This window comes from Bidens hawaiensis, unplaced genomic scaffold, assembly GCF_021521415.1.
Source record: "Bidens hawaiensis isolate Kalapana, Puna unplaced genomic scaffold, B.hawaiensis_p1.1 tig00012948_1, whole genome shotgun sequence".
In the NCBI taxonomy this organism is placed as follows: domain Eukaryota; kingdom Viridiplantae; phylum Streptophyta; class Magnoliopsida; order Asterales; family Asteraceae; genus Bidens; species Bidens hawaiensis.
Window position 1 is genome coordinate 41,505 of NW_027492080.1, and position 19,192 is coordinate 60,696.

The 19,192-nt window shown below is 44.7% G+C and overlaps 1 pseudogene across 1 annotated transcript; it reads left to right on the forward strand.

The window, feature by feature from the left end:
• The first annotated feature begins 16,520 nt into the window (after positions 1-16,520).
• Positions 16,521-18,397, forward strand: LOC143542634 (inositol oxygenase 1-like; annotated as a pseudogene). The gene is made up of 9 exons (XR_013136930.1): positions 16,521-16,772; positions 16,855-16,936; positions 17,019-17,223; positions 17,333-17,445; positions 17,526-17,648; positions 17,729-17,798; positions 17,884-17,962; positions 18,044-18,125; positions 18,200-18,397. The product of XR_013136930.1 is annotated as an inositol oxygenase 1-like (transcript).
• Positions 18,398-19,192: the final 795 nt, after the last annotated feature.

Here is a 19,192-nt window from a genome sequence, read left to right on the forward strand (position 1 = left end):
CTGAAGGAATGAGCAAAGCAGGGAACAATCCCGCACAAGGGCGGGAGGGGGAATACTCCCGCCCAAATAAGCCAGTCCGTACGATACGGGAAGATCTTCTGTACTGTACCTGACGAGGTATGGGAAAAAGTTCTGACTAAAGATACGACAGCTTATTGACAACAGTATGGCGAGCAGCATGCTCTTGTACTGTATGTCACTATTAGCCGCTGCCTACTCACCAACTACTGCCATACCACGTGCGTAGCCGGCAGTTGGTGGAAAAGGAATAGTATACAGCAGGCCTGGTCACTATCAGCCGCTGCCTACCCACCAACTACCAGCAGGGCACGTGCGTAGGCTACTGTTGGTTGAACAGGAACACTGTTGCAGCCGGCCACACCTCCTTGGAAACCTACCTTCGGCTATAAATACCACAAATGGTATGACCATCTGATCTAATCTATTATCATCATATTATACCTGATAGCTGCTCTAGCAATCTCTTAATATACATTTATATTTAAAGATCAATCTAGTCTGATTCTCACGCCGGAGGGTGGTCACAAGGAGGAACCCCCCCCCCCCTTCTCAGTGACAAGCTCACGGTGTCTGTTTTGCAGGTTATCAAAAGAACCATCTTCTCTGGGTCTAACCCCTCGTGGGAAACATCTATCTAACCCCCAGGTTACCCGTAATCTGCCCGGGGTCCGGTTAGTGTTTCTTCATTGGCGCCATCCGTGCATAAAGCTAGAACTTTATTTTTCTCCAGTTTTTTCAAACTTCGAGAAAGATGGTTAGAGAAACTCCGGTAACCACAACCCCAGCTACTGGGGGGAATACCGGCTACACAGTTTTTACAAACACTACCCCGGCTACCCAAGCCGGGGCAAGTGAAGTAAATTTTACGAACACTACCCCGGTTACCCAAGCTGGGGCAAGTGCAGTAAATGATCGCTCAATGGGATTCACCGATACCCAGTTTGAGAAACGAACAAGACTCCCCCGCCAAACTCTCGATGAAGTTAAGGCATGGGCGGAGGCACGACAAAAGGAATTCCAGGCTGAGTTGGATGAACGCTTGCGTTCCGTACAACAGGCCGACGAATTCGAATACTTGGAGGATGACTCGGAGGAATCCGACTCCGACGCGAACCCTCGCCATAGGGCAAAAGGGAAGCGTAAGGAAACGGACTCCCAACCGAGAAGGCATTTTGGACAAGCCTTCAAACGAAAAAGCACAGGTGGAAGTCCACGAGACTTCTCCAAAACATTCAGACCAAACGTTGCAAATGCGGGAACTTCCAAATTTGCAAAGGACATTGCGGAAGCAATCGCCCCAAAAAGTGCCAAACAAATGTCAAACATCGGCACTTATGATGGTATATCTGATCCAGATGATCATTTGAACAGATTCATAGCGGGGGCAACCGTCAGTAGTTGGACGGAACCCACGTGGTGTTACATGTTCCAAATGACGCTGGTTGGGGCTGCTAGAGCGTGGTTCGATCGTCTACCGGTCAACCACATCTATGACTGGGCGGACTTCCAACAGAAGTTTAACCAACACTTCAGCCAGCAAAGAAAGTATACCGAGGAGCAATGGACAATCCTCAAATGCATTCGAGAGAAAGATGAATCTTTGCTGGACTTCATCACTCGCTTCAACTCGAAGAAGTTAAGTCTGGGTAACATTAGCGAAGATCTTGTTCGCGCTGCTTTCATCCAGGGCGCGAACGACCCAGAGCTCATCCGCACCTTAACGGGTAAAGATGGCATGCCATCCACATGGGATGCCATCATGACAGCAGCAAAACGCTTTGCGGAAACGGAAAAGCAACTGGGTAGAGATCTCCCACAGAGCACAAACCTCTACACCCAGAAAACAAGGGAAGACAACGTCCTTACCGCCCGATTAAACAAAAAGCGAAAGCTAGGCATTTGGCAGTCAAGGGTAAACTTTGACACTGTTGGTGCATTTTGTGACCGTCGCTATGCAATTCAGACAAGCGGAACGCCACATGCGAAGTTAGCACAACTTCGCCTTAGGCGAAGTTAGAACAACTTCGCCAACGGCGAAGTTGTAACAACTTCTGCCTTAGGCGAAGTTATCACAACTTCGCCTTAGGCGAAGTTAGCACAACTTCGCCTACTGAAGCCCAGGCCCGTGAATGTTTTGTCTATATATAGTTGTGTCTTGTTTAGTTTTAGGTATCTAGAAATCAGTGTGTGTTTGAGCAGCTTGTTTATTGAGAGAGAGTAAGAGACTAGAGTCGTGTGAGACGACCCGAGGTAGAGCTCACCTCGGGTCAGTCGTGTTTCTGTTTTGTTACGGTTTGTAACGTGATTATTTTATATATGAATCTGCAGATTTGTTTATCCCGTTCTTGTATTTGTTCGTGTATTTGTTCGTGTACGTGTTTGTGTTATTCGTCTGTACACCATAAACGAGTCTAGGAGGATTCCGCACTCCTAGACCTCGTGCGGATCTCGTATCGATCGGCGACGCCCCGGGGGGACTTACAAGTGGTATCAGAGCCTTAGGCTCTTACTGCGTTTTGGTGTTTCTGGCACGTTTCTGTGCGTTTCTGGCCGAACAGTTCTTCAGGCGAAGTTATTGTTCATCAGGCGAAGTTGCCGTCACTGTTCGTAGGGTTTCAGCGAAGATATAAGGTCCGGCGAAGTTATGAACAGGCGAAGTTGACTTTAGGCGAAGTTGACTTCTCGGCGAAGTTATAGCCAGGCGAAGTTATAGCCCGGCGAAGTTATAGCCAGGCGATGTTAACTTTCGGCGAAGTTAACGAGATTAAAAAAAAAAGAGTATTTTGGAATTTTCCGTCTGTATGGCCAGGTGTACACGATTATTGTGAGACCGAAGATGTTGTTCCGTCAACGAGTGATCTTGTTATCTTTTGGTTTTACGTGTGAACAAATACGTGTCAACTCTGATTTGGAGTTGAGGTTGTGAATGGGTTATTGTTTGAAACTGGATAGTGACACATATTCGGGTGTTTGTGGGAAATGAAATTGTTGTTGTTCGAGGTGACCAATTGAAGAAAGTCAAATTGAACTGAAGGTTTTTGTCATTACTGGATTGCGGTCAGAGCATATTATTTATGTTACTTTCAAGGCATTCGAGAATTGGATCCTGAAACGTGATGCTTATTTATTAGAGTGAAAATTCTGGAACAAGTTGGATTTAATCGGGAACTAAAGTGTTTATGTTCTTGATCGTTATCCCTGGTGATTGAAGATGCTTCGGATTAATTAATGGTCATGTGTTAAATTCTGTCAAGGTGGTTTTGTGATGAAATTGATCACTTGATGTTGAGTAGTTGAAGATTAAACCTTATCGTATGCCGACGAGTTGGTGAAGTTGTGGAGGAAGCCCAACTTCATGTGTTGGTGAAGTCAGATGGACTCACGTGATTGGTTGAGATGATCTATTGGCACGAGGATGCATGCATTTCAAAGACCTCAATCGTTATAGTCAGAGAAGCTTACACTGAAGGGGAGATCTGATATGGAAGACGCTGGGTGATTGGTAGATTTGTGAAGCTACAGGACAGTTTCAGACACGGCTGGTTGAAGAACAAACAGAAGATCATCAGTTAAGAGGGAGTCTGTTGGTGCATGTTTTGTAACAGATGATTTTTCGTGTTTGTTAGAATTGAGAGCAACGGTCAAAGGGGAGACTGTTGGTGCATTTTGTGACCGTCGCTATGCAATTCAGACCAGCGGAACGCCACAGGCGAAGTTAGCACAACTTCGCCTTAGGCGAAGTTAGCACAACTTCGCCTACTGAATCCCAGGCCCGTGAATGTTTTGTCTATATATAGTTGTGTCTTGTTTAGTTTTAGGTATCTAGAAATCAGTGTGTGTTTGAGCAACTTGTTTATTGAGAGAGAGTAAGAGACTAGAGTCGTGTGAGACGACCCGAGGTAGAGCTCACCTCGGGTCAGTCGTGTTTCTGTTTTGTTACGGTTTGTAACGTGATTATTTTATATATGAATCTGCAGATTTGTTTATCCCGTTCTTGTATTTGTTCGTGTATTTGTTCGTGTACGTGTTTGTGTTATTCGTCTGTACACCATAAACGAGTCTAGGAGGATTCCGCACTCCTAGACCTCGTGCGGATCTCGTATCGATCGGCGACGCCCCGGGGGGACTTACAAGTGGTATCAGAGCCTTAGGCTCTTACTGCGTTTTGGTGTTTCTGGCACGTTTCTGTGCGTTTCTGGCCGAACAGTTCTTCAGGCGAAGTTATTGTTCATCAGGCGAAGTTGCCGTCACTGTTCGTAGGGTTTCAGCGAAGATATAAGGTCCGGCGAAGTTATGAACAGGCGAAGTTGACTTTAGGCTAAGTTGACTTCTCGGCGAAGTTATAGCCAGGCGAAGTTATAGCCCGGCGAAGTTATAGCCCGGCGAAGTTATAGCCAGGCGATGTTAACTTTCGGCGAAGTTAACGAGATTAAAAAAAAAAAAGAGTATTTTGGAATTTTCCGTCTGTATGGCCAGGTGTACACGATTATTGTGAGACCGAAGATGTTGTTCCGTCAACGAGTGATCTTGTTATCTTTTGGTTTTACGTGTGAACAAATACGTGTCAACTCTGATTTGGAGTTGAGGTTGTGAATGGGTTATTGTTTGAAACTGGATAGTGACACATATTCGGGTGTTTGTGGGAAATGAAATTGTTGTTGTTCGAGGTGACCAATTGAAGAAAGTCAAATTGAACTGAAGGTTTTTGTCATTACTGGATTGCGGTCAGAGCATATTATTTATGTTACTTTCAAGGCATTCGAGAATTGGATCCTGAAACGTGATGCTTATTTATTAGAGTGAAAATTCTGGAACAAGTTGGATTTAATCGGGAACTAAAGTGTTTATGTTCTTGATCGTTATCCCTGGTGATTGAAGATGCTTCGGATTAATTAATGGTCATGTGTTAAATTCTGTCAAGGTGGTTTTGTGATGAAATTGATCACTTGATGTTGAGTAGTTGAAGATTAAACCTTATCGTATGCCGACGAGTTGGTGAAGTTGTGGAGGAAGCCCAACTTCATGTGTTGGTGAAGTCAGATGGACTCACGTGATTGGTTGAGATGATCTATTGGCACGAGGATGCATGCATTTCAAAGACCTCAATCGTTATAGTCAGAGAAGCTTACACTGAAGGGGAGATCTGATATGGAAGACGCTGGGTGATTGGTAGATTTGTGAAGCTACAGGACAGTTTCAGACACGGCTGGTTGAAGAACAAACAGAAGATCATCAGTTAAGAGGGAGTCTGTTGGTGCATGTTTTGTAACAGATGATTTTTCGTGTTTGTTAGAATTGAGAGCAACGGTCAAAGGGGAGACTGTTGGTGCATTTTGTGACCGTCGCTATGCAATTCAGACCAGCGGAACGCCACAGGCGAAGTTAGCACAACTTCGCCTTAGGCGAAGTTAGCACAACTTCGCCTACTGAATCCCAGGCCCGTGAATGTTTTGTCTATATATAGTTGTGTCTTGTTTAGTTTTAGGTATCTAGAAATCAGTGTGTGTTTGAGCAACTTGTTTATTGAGAGAGAGTAAGAGACTAGAGTCGTGTGAGACGACCCGAGGTAGAGCTCACCTCGGGTCAGTCGTGTTTCTGTTTTGTTACGGTTTGTAACGTGATTATTTTATATATGAATCTGCAGATTTGTTTATCCCGTTCTTGTATTTGTTCGTGTATTTGTTCGTGTACGTGTTTGTGTTATTCGTCTGTACACCATAAACGAGTCTAGGAGGATTCCGCACTCCTAGACCTCGTGCGGATCTCGTATCGATCGGCGACGCCCCGGGGGGACTTACAAGTGGTATCAGAGCCTTAGGCTCTTACTGCGTTTTGGTGTTTCTGGCACGTTTCTGTGCGTTTCTGGCCGAACAGTTCTTCAGGCGAAGTTATTGTTCATCAGGCGAAGTTGCCGTCACTGTTCGTAGGGTTTCAGCGAAGATATAAGGTCCGGCGAAGTTATGAACAGGCGAAGTTGACTTTAGGCTAAGTTGACTTCTCGGCGAAGTTATAGCCAGGCGAAGTTATAGCCCGGCGAAGTTATAGCCCGGCGAAGTTATAGCCAGGCGATGTTAACTTTCGGCGAAGTTAACGAGATTAAAAAAAAAAAAGAGTATTTTGGAATTTTCCGTCTGTATGGCCAGGTGTACACGATTATTGTGAGACCGAAGATGTTGTTCCGTCAACGAGTGATCTTGTTATCTTTTGGTTTTACGTGTGAACAAATACGTGTCAACTCTGATTTGGAGTTGAGGTTGTGAATGGGTTATTGTTTGAAACTGGATAGTGACACATATTCGGGTGTTTGTGGGAAATGAAATTGTTGTTGTTCGAGGTGACCAATTGAAGAAAGTCAAATTGAACTGAAGGTTTTTGTCATTACTGGATTGCGGTCAGAGCATATTATTTATGTTACTTTCAAGGCATTCGAGAATTGGATCCTGAAACGTGATGCTTATTTATTAGAGTGAAAATTCTGGAACAAGTTGGATTTAATCGGGAACTAAAGTGTTTATGTTCTTGATCGTTATCCCTGGTGATTGAAGATGCTTCGGATTAATTAATGGTCATGTGTTAAATTCTGTCAAGGTGGTTTTGTGATGAAATTGATCACTTGATGTTGAGTAGTTGAAGATTAAACCTTATCGTATGCCGACGAGTTGGTGAAGTTGTGGAGGAAGCCCAACTTCATGTGTTGGTGAAGTCAGATGGACACACGTGATTGGTTGAGATGATCTATTGGCACGAGGATGCATGCATTTCAAAGACCTCAATCGTTATAGTCAGAGAAGCTTACACTGAAGGGGAGATCTGATATGGAAGACGCTGGGTGATTGGTAGATTTGTGAAGCTACAGGACAGTTTCAGACACGGCTGGTTGAAGAACAAACAGAAGATCATCAGTTAAGAGGGAGTCTGTTGGTGCATGTTTTGTAACAGATGATTTTTCGTGTTTGTTAGAATTGAGAGCAACGGTCAAAGGGGAGACTGTTGGTGCATTTTGTGACCGTCGCTATGCAATTCAGACCAGCGGAACGCCACAGGCGAAGTTAGCACAACTTCGCCTTAGGCGAAGTTAGCACAACTTCGCCTACTGAATCCCAGGCCCGTGAATGTTTTGTCTATATATAGTTGTGTCTTGTTTAGTTTTAGGTATCTAGAAATCAGTGTGTGTTTGAGCAGCTTGTTTATTGAGAGAGAGTAAGAGACTAGAGTCGTGTGAGACGACCCGAGGTAGAGCTCACCTCGGGTCAGTCGTGTTTCTGTTTTGTTACGGTTTGTAACGTGATTATTTTATATATGAATCTGCAGATTTGTTTATCCCGTTCTTGTATTTGTTCGTGTATTTGTTCGTGTACGTGTTTGTGTTATTCGTCTGTACACCATAAACGAGTCTAGGAGGATTCCGCACTCCTAGACCTCGTGCGGATCTCGTATCGATCGGCGACGCCCCGGGGGGACTTACAAGTGGTATCAGAGCCTTAGGCTCTTACTGCGTTTTGGTGTTTCTGGCACGTTTCTGTGCGTTTCTGGCCGAACAGTTCTTCAGGCGAAGTTATTGTTCATCAGGCGAAGTTGCCGTCACTGTTCGTAGGGTTTCAGCGAAGATATAAGGTCCGGCGAAGTTATGAACAGGCGAAGTTGACTTTAGGCTAAGTTGACTTCTCGGCGAAGTTATAGCCAGGCGAAGTTATAGCCCGGCGAAGTTATAGCCCGGCGAAGTTATAGCCAGGCGATGTTAACTTTCGGCGAAGTTAACGAGATTAAAAAAAAAAAAGAGTATTTTGGAATTTTCCGTCTGTATGGCCAGGTGTACACGATTATTGTGAGACCGAAGATGTTGTTCCGTCAACGAGTGATCTTGTTATCTTTTGGTTTTACGTGTGAACAAATACGTGTCAACTCTGATTTGGAGTTGAGGTTGTGAATGGGTTATTGTTTGAAACTGGATAGTGACACATATTCGGGTGTTTGTGGGAAATGAAATTGTTGTTGTTCGAGGTGACCAATTGAAGAAAGTCAAATTGAACTGAAGGTTTTTGTCATTACTGGATTGCGGTCAGAGCATATTATTTATGTTACTTTCAAGGCATTCGAGAATTGGATCCTGAAACGTGATGCTTATTTATTAGAGTGAAAATTCTGGAACAAGTTGGATTTAATCGGGAACTAAAGTGTTTATGTTCTTGATCGTTATCCCTGGTGATTGAAGATGCTTCGGATTAATTAATGGTCATGTGTTAAATTCTGTCAAGGTGGTTTTGTGATGAAATTGATCACTTGATGTTGAGTAGTTGAAGATTAAACCTTATCGTATGCCGACGAGTTGGTGAAGTTGTGGAGGAAGCCCAACTTCATGTGTTGGTGAAGTCAGATGGACACACGTGATTGGTTGAGATGATCTATTGGCACGAGGATGCATGCATTTCAAAGACCTCAATCGTTATAGTCAGAGAAGCTTACACTGAAGGGGAGATCTGATATGGAAGACGCTGGGTGATTGGTAGATTTGTGAAGCTACAGGACAGTTTCAGACACGGCTGGTTGAAGAACAAACAGAAGATCATCAGTTAAGAGGGAGTCTGTTGGTGCATGTTTTGTAACAGATGATTTTTCGTGTTTGTTAGAATTGAGAGCAACGGTCAAAGGGGAGACTGTTGGTGCATTTTGTGACCGTCGCTATGCAATTCAGACCAGCGGAACGCCACAGGCGAAGTTAGCACAACTTCGCCTTAGGCGAAGTTAGCACAACTTCGCCTACTGAAGCCCAGGCCCGTGAATGTTTTGTCTATATATAGTTGTGTCTTGTTTAGTTTTAGGTATCTAGAAATCAGTGTGTGTTTGAGCAGCTTGTTTATTGAGAGAGAGTAAGAGACTAGAGTCGTGTGAGACGACCCGAGGTAGAGCTCACCTCGGGTCAGTCGTGTTTCTGTTTTGTTACGGTTTGTAACGTGATTATTTTATATATGAATCTGCAGATTTGTTTATCCCGTTCTTGTATTTGTTCGTGTATTTGTTCGTGTACGTGTTTGTGTTATTCGTCTGTACACCATAAACGAGTCTAGGAGGATTCCGCACTCCTAGACCTCGTGAGGATCTCGTATCGATAGGCGACGCCCCGGGGGGACTTACAGACACCTCATCCGGCTTACAACATCGGTTGGGCGGAAGGGATAACGAACAGTCAAACAAGAACTCCAGATGGACGCCGCTCACCAAAAGCATCACCGAGATATTCGCCACCGAGGAGCTCCCATGGCCAAAGCCTCAAATAATCCGACATCGTCACAATGCTGATCGGAGCAAATACTGTGACTTTCACAGGACAAAAGGCCACAACACCGAAGAATGCATAGACGTAAAGGACATGGTCGAAGCATTTGTCAGAGATGGGACGCTCGCGCACCTCGTGGCGCAATGAACGCTGAGCAGGCTGATGCGTGTAGAACCCCAGCTGGGGAAAACACGAATAAAATTCCAGCTTCGATATGGCGACTACATGCTGCGTAAAAAACGAGATCCCGAACCAGGTGCGTATCGGCTCGATGGCACTCCCATCCCAACAACATGGAAGGGAGCTCATTTACACAGTTTGCATGTAAATCAATTCCAAATTTGTAAAGAAAAGGCCAAGAGCCACTTCTAATGGAAATGATTCTCCTTAAAACATCGATGCTGATGATTTTACATTTATACTTTATGAACTATCAACACTAATATGCCGGTTTTCACCGCATAATTACGTGGAAAGTCGTTGCATGGGGAAGGCGGCAAAACCCGCATAAACCCAAAAAACGACAAACCTTCACGCAGGTCAGTTGACGGGGAAAAGTTCAGTCATCCCACTAAATGAAAGTGCCGGTCTATCCGCATGAATCATGAGAGGAAACTGAACACTAACCTATCAACAACCAAGCGTCGAACGGTTAATTTATTCAACACTAATATGCCGGTTTTCACCGCATAATTACGTGGAAAGTCGTTGCATGGGGAAGGCGGCATAACCCGCATAAACCCAAAAAACGACAAACCTTCACGCAGGTCAGTTGAGGGGGAAAAGTTCAGTCATCCCACTAAATGAAAGTGCCGGTCTATCCGCATGAATCATGAGAGGAAACTGAACACTAACCTATCAACAACCAAGCGTCGAACGGTTAACTTATTCAACACTAATATGCCGGTTTTCACCGCATAATTACGTGGAAAGTCGTTGCATGGGGAAGGCGGCAAAACCCGCATAAACCCAAAAAACGACAAACCTTCACGCAGGTCAGTTGAAGGGGAAAAGTTCAGTTATCCCATTAAATGAAAGTGCCGGTCTATCCGCATGAATCATGAAAAAGAGAACTGAACACTAACCTATTGATAACCGCGCGTCGAACGGTTCAAAACAGAATTTCTAACAAAAGGATGAGAAAACCTACACGCAGGTCAGATATGGGTAAAGTTTAGCCATCCTACTAAGTGCAAGTGACGGTCCTACCCGCACAATCACGAAAGAGGAAGCAAAACTTCACACCTAATATCTACCACGTTCAAAGGTTAACTTATCCTCAGAAAGGATGAGGAAAACCTACACGCAGGTCAGATATGGGTAAAGTTTAGCCATCCTACTAAGTGCAAGTGATGGTCCTACCCGCACAATCACGAAAGAGGAAGCAAAACTTCACACCTATTATCTACCACATTCAAAGGTTAACTTATCCTCAGAAAAGATGAGGAAAACCTACACGCAGGTTAGACGCAGGTAAAGTTTAGCCATCCTACTAAGTGCAAGTGATGGTCCTATCCACACAATCACGAAAGAGGAAGCAAAACTTCACACCTATTATCTACCACGTTCAAAGGTTAACTTATTCTAAACACTTGGAAAATTGCTAATTTAAACTAAAGTATGCAAGTCATATAACGTTTATAAAGCAAAGAATCCAATAAAAGAAGCGGTCTTACCCGCACAAAGATTTATATTTCATAAATATAAATTACAAGAATGGCCGGGTAACTACCCGCCTACAAGAAAATAAATCTATACAAGCTAAATCTATCCTAGCAGTGGGAAGGGATCTTCAGGATCAGGCTTCAGGGCCACTTCCACTTGGACCAGCACCGTCGGTAGAGCGTGGCAGTTCAAGGAAAGCCTTAAGGATAGCTAGCCCATCATCAGCAGCAGCGACTTCGTTCACCTTCTCCACCACCGGATGCGGGAAGGCGGTGTATTGATTCACTGCTTGGTCGTAAACAGCTTCAGTATCAACATTATACAAAGGGAAGTTGGAAGGCGGGATGCCTTTCTCAACGAACCCTAGACCAAGCAGGAAGCCGACCTTTTCCCCATCCTCGTGAGAAGCGTTGAGGGCTACGCTCATAGCATCGTCGTAAGATGTCTCTGAGAAGACCCGATGCACAACCTACAAAAGAAAATATACAAGTGTCAAAACCTTTTCTATTTGCAAAGAAAAGCGTAAAGACATGAAAACATACCTGAGACAACGCTTCTCGAAGAAGCCATTCCTTGGCAACCAGAGCTTCTTGGAGGGCAGCTTGAGCTTCGTTACGGGCGCGTTCGGCTTCACTCTTGTTGAGGTTGGCAAGCAACACTTCTTTAGCCGCAGCCTCTTCGACGCCCTTTAGCTTCCGCTCTGTATGGTCAAGCACCCCCCTCTGGTCCAAGATCTCCTGGAGCTTTTTGGCGTCTTCCATCGCCAAGGCATCATGAGCCTGCTGGAGAGCCTCTAATTTGGCTTTAAGCTCTTCATTCTCCACGCGTAGAGGCTCAGCAACAGCTTCAGCCTTGGTGGCCCTCTCGGTTGCGTTCCTCGCAGTCTCCTTAGCCAGCCGAAGCTGTTCATTAACAGCTTGGGCAGCCTTGGAACGGGCCTCGAGTCGAGCCTGAACTTCAACCTCGAGGGCCTTAAAGGCCTTCTCCTTCTCCGCAGCCATTGCGGTAACTTTTTGGTTCTCCTCCCGGACAGCCCGCGCCTGAGCCACTTCTTTAAGACGAGCTGCTTTTAACTTGTCGTTTTCACGACAAAGCAGCTCGACGCGCGGCTGCATCCGGGCCAGGAGAACCCGAAGCTCATTGCTTAGCCTACCCTCCTGGTAGTTAGCCATGGCTTCCCCCAACGCACCACTGGGAGCAGCGTGACGAGCCCATTCCACGCACTCCACAGGGGTACGAAGGGTTGTTCCTCGGCGAATGTTCCATCGTGGAACATACACTTCATTGGAATCCGACACTGCAAAAAACAAAGCAGTTAGGAAAAGATGATAAAAAATATATATAAAAAAAAAGGGGCCAAAGGAACCCTACGCACCTGTAAGGTCAATAACAGGCCGATAGCCGCCGAACCCATCACCTGAACCCAAAGGAAATCCATCCAAGAGGTCAGGCAGATGGGAAGGTGGCAAAGATTGGCGAGAAGCCCCGTGCGTACCTGATGGACCGGCCGTCGTTGCCGATGGCGGGGGCATGGTAACAGCCGCCGCGGTCGCCGCCGCGGAATCCGCAGCAATAGTAACCGCCGGCTCGGTGAAGGATGCTGTAAAAATCGCACTCACAGCCGGCGGTGACGTCATCTCAGCTGGAACAGTCGGCTCAAAGGAGTGAGCAATTGAACCAGCGGAAGCAGGCGCAGGCGCCTGGGTCGACGCCTCAGGTAGGCTGACCAAGCCTACCGTCATTGGCGGAGAGGTACTCCTCTGCGCTCCACCCTGGAATGCGTCAACATCCACACCTACGTAAAGAAGATAAGTGTTAACGACATTAAACTATGAAGCTAAAGATAAAGCAAATTTGTACTTACGGGTTTTCTTGACCCTGAAGGTACGGAGAGGCGGGGACGAACCCGATGGAGCCGGCCTCTTTGCGCCGGTCACCGTCGTCTTCTTGGGCTCTCCGGAGGTGACAGTCGCAACCTCCGGAGCAGTGGTCTTATCACCACCGGGGTTCCCCGCCACCTCTTCGCTCTCGGTCTCCGAATCAGACCGAGGCGCTGGATCGGCAGTGGAGGCCTTCTCCTTCCCCTTCTCGCCGGCAGCCTTCTTCTTCCGCACCAACGGAGGACCATCTGCGGATTCCTCATCAGAACATACGATTAGAGGAATTCCAGCAGAGGTTTCAACATTGAGGGGTCGAGGGTTGAAGAGCGCCTTACCTGGCCGCTTGGCGCCCAGGATCTCATGGCCTTGCGGATAGACCTCCACGAACCGATCCGCCGTTTGTTCTAGGATGGGCAACTCGTTCTCGTCTAGAGCACGAGTACCCATCCGAGCGGGACCGTCAGCCTCCCGCGGGTTAAGGAGTGACTGCAGGTCGTTCCCCTCTGAAATAAACAGGAAAAAAGTTAGAAGAAATTCAGAATCAACAAAAAGAAATAAAGCATACCGTAAGGAACAGAGTTCGAACCGTATTCGAGGACGATCGGAACCTTTTGCGCGTCCGCCGCCTTCCACACCCGGCTCATCCCCAACATCACCATCCCGGACTCCGCAAACCGGTAAACCGGAGATTGGACGCGGGAAATCCTCGAAAACCATTCCGCCTCCTCGTAGTTGGAGGCGTGAAGGCTGGGAAGAGCTTGCCCGTTCTTAAACTTCATGGCAAGGGGGATGGCGCGAGCGGATATGAAGAAGAACTCCCGCTTCCACGCGCGAAGACTGCGCTCGGTCGCGCAAATCTTCAAACCCTTAACCCGGGTTATCAACGTGTACCACCCCTGGATACACCTCCAAGTGTAGAAGGTCATCAGGCGGTCAATATAGGGCTCAATGCCCAGAATCCGGCACACCCACTCGAAGTGGCGAATCTTGGCGATCGCCATGGGGTGCAACTCGGTCAAATGAACGCCGTGCCTCTCAAGGACACGGTAAACAAACTTTGTCAATGGGAACCTAAGATTCCCATAGACAAAGAATGCAGCATAAACCCCGATCTTGCCTCTGGGGGCATCGTACACCGTCTGGTGGGGTTCAGGAAACTCAGGCTCGAGAGACTCGAGCATGAACTTCCTGACGACGTACCGATACAGATCGCCAGGCAGAGCACACTGGCACTCGCCAGCAGTACTCTTGTCGTCAGCCGTAGATTCGACATCACGAGACGACATCTTGTAAAAGAAGAAGAAAACGATTTCGGAAGAATGCTTGCCTGAAAAGGTGAGTATTCGCCGGAAATCGCAAAGAAGATGAAGAGAAGATTGAAAGTGTGGATTACAAAGAACCCTCTCCCCCTTTATATACTAATCGCAATTAATGCGATGAAATTAATGCGGAAGAGAAAGAAAACGAAGGTGCAATGAAACTATGACACGTGGCAAAAAGCAAGCTGGCAACAGCTGTTGACAGCTTGCATACCATTAATTTCGCGGCCACGCGCCCGAAAAATCGCGCCCACGCGCCGAAAAAAGCGTCTGGAATAACCATGTACTGTCACGTCACCATAACTTCCTGCACGTCCTGACACAGTCAGAAGAAACCGTCGCACGACGTTTCAGAGGTTTGGACTGTTCTTATCTTTCCACCAACTCTTCGAATTTCAAAATTCAAAATTCAAAAACATTCAAAAGTAAGCGGGAAAATACCCCTTACCTTGGCAAACAAGTAACCGTAAGACGGATGCGGGTACAGTGTTAAGGCAAAACCCTTCACATACCTAGCACCCGCAGGGAATTGAAGCCAAGTAAACCTTGGCAAACAAGTAACCGTAAGACGGATGCGGGTACAGTGTTAAGGCAAAACCCTTCACATACCTAGCACCCGCAGGGAATTGAAGCCAAGTAAACCTTGGCAAACAAGTAACCGTAAGACGGATGCGGGTACAGTGTTAAGGCAAAACCCTTCACATACCTAGCACCCGCAGGGAATTGAAGCCAAGTATACCTCGGCAACCAAGTAACTATAAGACGGGTGCGGGTACAGTGTAAAGGCAAAACCCTTCACATACCTAGCACCCGCAGGGAATTGACGCCAGGAATACCTTGGAAGTAAAGTAACCGTAAGACGAGCGCTGGTACAGTGTTAAGGCAAAACCCTTCACATACCTAGCGCTCCGCTGGGAATTGAAACCAAGAAGGATCTTCTGGGCAATGCTTGCGGAAACGGAAATAACATCCCCGCATAGCGGGAACGTCGAGAACTACGTTGTTTGAAGCTCCAGGATGGAATTGGTGGTTTTAACATAATTGATCACTATGTTCAAAACTACCAAAACCTCATGGAGAATCCACACAAGTGGGACTCAACGCTCCTGACTTGCGAAGAGGATACAGACCTACCCGCATCATACCCAAAGACCAAGCAGGAAACTCGGGAATTTCTGCAAGTGACAAGGACTTCCGCGGGAAGAATCCCCATGGAAAACCTTAAAAAACCCTTTTCAAAACCCTTTGCTTAAGTCCAAAAGTTCACCTCACTTTATTAAACACGCATGAGAAGAACATTGGACTGGGGGGACTTGAAGAGGTAGGTCCCAGCAGAGCCCAGTTGGACCCGCAAGACTCACCTTGAACAGGGACGTCTGCGCAGAAACCAACTGGATCCGCAGGACCAACCATGCTCAGAGACGTGACGTCCTTACGCGCAGTACGCAAGCTGTTCCCGCAGGAAATGCCTCCCAATGGTGAAGGACTCCGCCTGTCCCCGCAGCCTCGGATACAAGCCATCAGGGAAGGCCACCCGCGCAGCAAGGCTACACGCACAAGGCACTTAGCTCTCGATCATTCAGTGTCACCTGAAGGAATGAGCAAAGCCGGGAACAATCCCGCACAAGGGCGGGAGGGGGAATACTCCCGCCCAAATAAGCCAGTCCGTACGATACGGGAAGATCTTATGTACTGTACCTGACGAGGTATGGGAAAAAGTTCTGACTAAAGATACGACAGCTTATTGACAACAGTATGGCGAGCAGCATGCTCCTGTACTGTATGTCACTATTAGCCGCTGCCTACTCACCAACTACTGCCATACCACGTGCGTAGCCGGCAGTTGGTGGAAAAGGAATAGTATACAGCAGGCCTGGTCACTATCAGCCGCTGCCTACCCACCAACTGCCAGCAGGGCACGTGCGTAGGCTACTGTTGGTTGAACAGGAACACTGTTGCAGCCGGCCACACCTCCTTGGAAACCTGCCTTCGGCTATAAATACCACAAATGGTATGACCATCTGATCTAATCTATTATCATCATATTATACCTGATATCTGCTCTAGCAATCTCTTAATATACATTTATATTTAAAGAGCAATCTAGTCTGATTCTCACGCCGGAGGGTGGTCACAAGGAGGAAACCCCCCCCCCCCCTTCTCAGTGACAAGCTCACGGTGTCTGTTTTGCAGGTTATCAGAAGAACCATCTTCTCTGGGTCTAACCCCTCGTGGGAAACATCTATCTAACCCCCAGGTTACCCGTAATCTGCCCGGGGTCCGGTTAGTGTTTCTTCAGTAACCATCACTTCTTTTTAATATGCGTTTTGTCACGTTTTTTAATATTTATAATCTGTAATTATTAGTGTTCAAAACATTGATTTTTTGTGATCGTGTAAATAATGTTTTGGAATTAAAGTTGGATGTCACAATAAGAAATCATCATGGGATTTGATTAATTTTGTTTTATGTTTATTGATTTGTGATTATGCACGTTTGATGATAGAAAATGGAAGTCAGCAGCAGGTCACAAAAAAACAGAACAGAAACAGAGTTGGTGTTGGATGGTGGATTTTGTATTCCACACACAAATTCTTATGGCCACAATTTTAGGTTTATTATTATTTATTTATTTCCAAAATTACCCTTGGAAATTATTGTGTTTTGATCTGGATCTTTGTTGTTTGTTATACAGGGATTATGATGTGGAGAGTGAAAGGCAACAAGGAGTGGAAAATTTTTACCGTGTGAATCACATCAATCAAACAGTTGATTTTGTGAGTGCTATATTTTTTACTTTTACAAATTTACTTTTTTGAGATTGAATTTGGATGGTGAATTTTGATCTATATGGATCAGGTGAAAAGGATGAGAAAAGAGTATGAAAAATTGGAAAAGGTTGAGATGAGCATTTGGGAATGTTGTGAGCTCTTGAATCAAGTGATCGATGAGAGCGATCCTGATCTAGACGAGCCTCAGATCAAGCACTTATTGCAAAGCGCTGAGGCGATTAGGAAAGATTATCCTAACCAAGACTGGCTTCACTTGACTGCCTTGATTCATGGTACCTTTGAATACAAAAACAAGAAAATGTCAATATGTCATGATGTTATATTGTTATGTTTTTAGCTTTTAAATTTTTATGGTACCTAATATGGAAAATTGTTGTGTAGATCTTGGTAAGGTTTTGTTGCATCCTAGCTTTGGGGAACTTCCTCAATGGGCTGTTGTAGGTGACACATTTCCGGTCGGGTGTGCTTTTGATCAATCAATTGTTCATAACAAGGTCTATTTCTTAATAAACTTATGGATTGTTATTCGTGTCGTTTTCAATTTGGTAAAATTGATTTGGGTTTTTGAAAACAGTACTTTTTGGAAAATCCTGACTACAACAATCCTACTTACAATACAAAGCATGGAATTTACTCCGAAAATTGTGGACTCGACAACGTTATGATGTCATGGGGGCATGATGATTACATGTACTTGGTATTAATCGACTCTCAGCTCGTTATAGCCACTTTGTAGTTTTTATTATGCATTATACATTTATACCTTCATTTACTTAGGTTGCAAAGGAGAATGGAACCACTCTTCCTTCGGTCGGGCTTTTCATAATAAGATATCATTCCTTTTATGGTATGGAGTCGATTTGAATTTCGAAAGATGAACTTGTTTTATGAAATTTGTTAACTAATTGTTTTCGTTATTGTTGGGACGACAGCGTTGCACAGATCTGACGCATATAAACACTTGATGAACGAGGAAGATGTCGAGAATCTAAAGTGGCTTCAAATATTCAAGTAAGCATCTTGTTACCATAGTATTTTCCTTAATCAAGTCAAGTATATTATATTAATCAGTTATGCAATATGCACATATAGCAAGTATGACTTGTATAGCAAGAGCAAGGTTCGGGTGGATGTTGAGAAAGTGAAACTGTATTACGAGTCTCTGATCGAAAAGGTGAGTCCATTATTTGAACCAAAGTTTGTGAATTAAGCGTGTTGATCCTCATTGTTAATTTGTGCTTTGTGTAGTATTTCCCTGCAAAGTTAAGGTGGTGAAGACTGAAGGTGAAGTTAGTTTCCTGATTGTTATTTATGAATAGGGATAAGTTATGCTCCATGAGAGCAAATTATTAGAATACAATGTATGTCAGTTTCTTTTAATGTAAACATAGTGCTTCTTTAGTTTGGACTACATATCCCCTCTTTGTGTGTTACCTTAAGATGTAATCTTATTCCTAGTATCTAATTATTTATATATAAATGTCTTTTATCTTTTAAAATTAAAAAATGAGTAAGCAAAGTTAATAAGTTGATAAATATAAATATTAAGATATAAAAGAAAAAAATAAAAATGGAATTAATTCATGGTTAAGACACCACATCTTTTTGTTAGTGAATCTATGTCATCAAGTCATTTTTAATTAACTGAAATTTATGCCACTTTATTGTAATCGCTTTGTAGTAGCTCAATGTTAATTAAAAAAAAGTAACCAAAAAAAAAATCAGAATAAACATTGATATGAATTAGGATGTATGGAGCATTCCTGTTTGAGACTAATTTGATTTTTGACAAATCTTGCAACCAAGAGACAGAGCCCCATTGCAGCATTGCTCCTAATGAATGAGTGAAAATGGCGGTACATATTGGAAGCCTTTGAAACTATACAAGTCATACAACCGTCAACAAACCAAAGTTAGGTTACTATTAACAAAACCATCCATCAGTATGAGGGGGTTGCATGGTAAGGTACAACAACATAATGACAGTTGATGAAGTATTGTGACAGTTTATATGATTATTTGGCATGCTAATTATTTCCTTATAAAGAGTGCTCAAGAAGTTTCCATACAATGAGGCAATGGGCTGTTAAAACTGCTCAAAGGGGTCGATGTTTAGAAACAGAACCATTGGTTACGTACGTATCGGTTATGTTTGGGTCGATTTTGTTAGTTGTAGATTATTCGGTTTGGTCTGACCACCCCTAGCTAATTAATCAAGAATAACTAAGTTACTGCTAATAA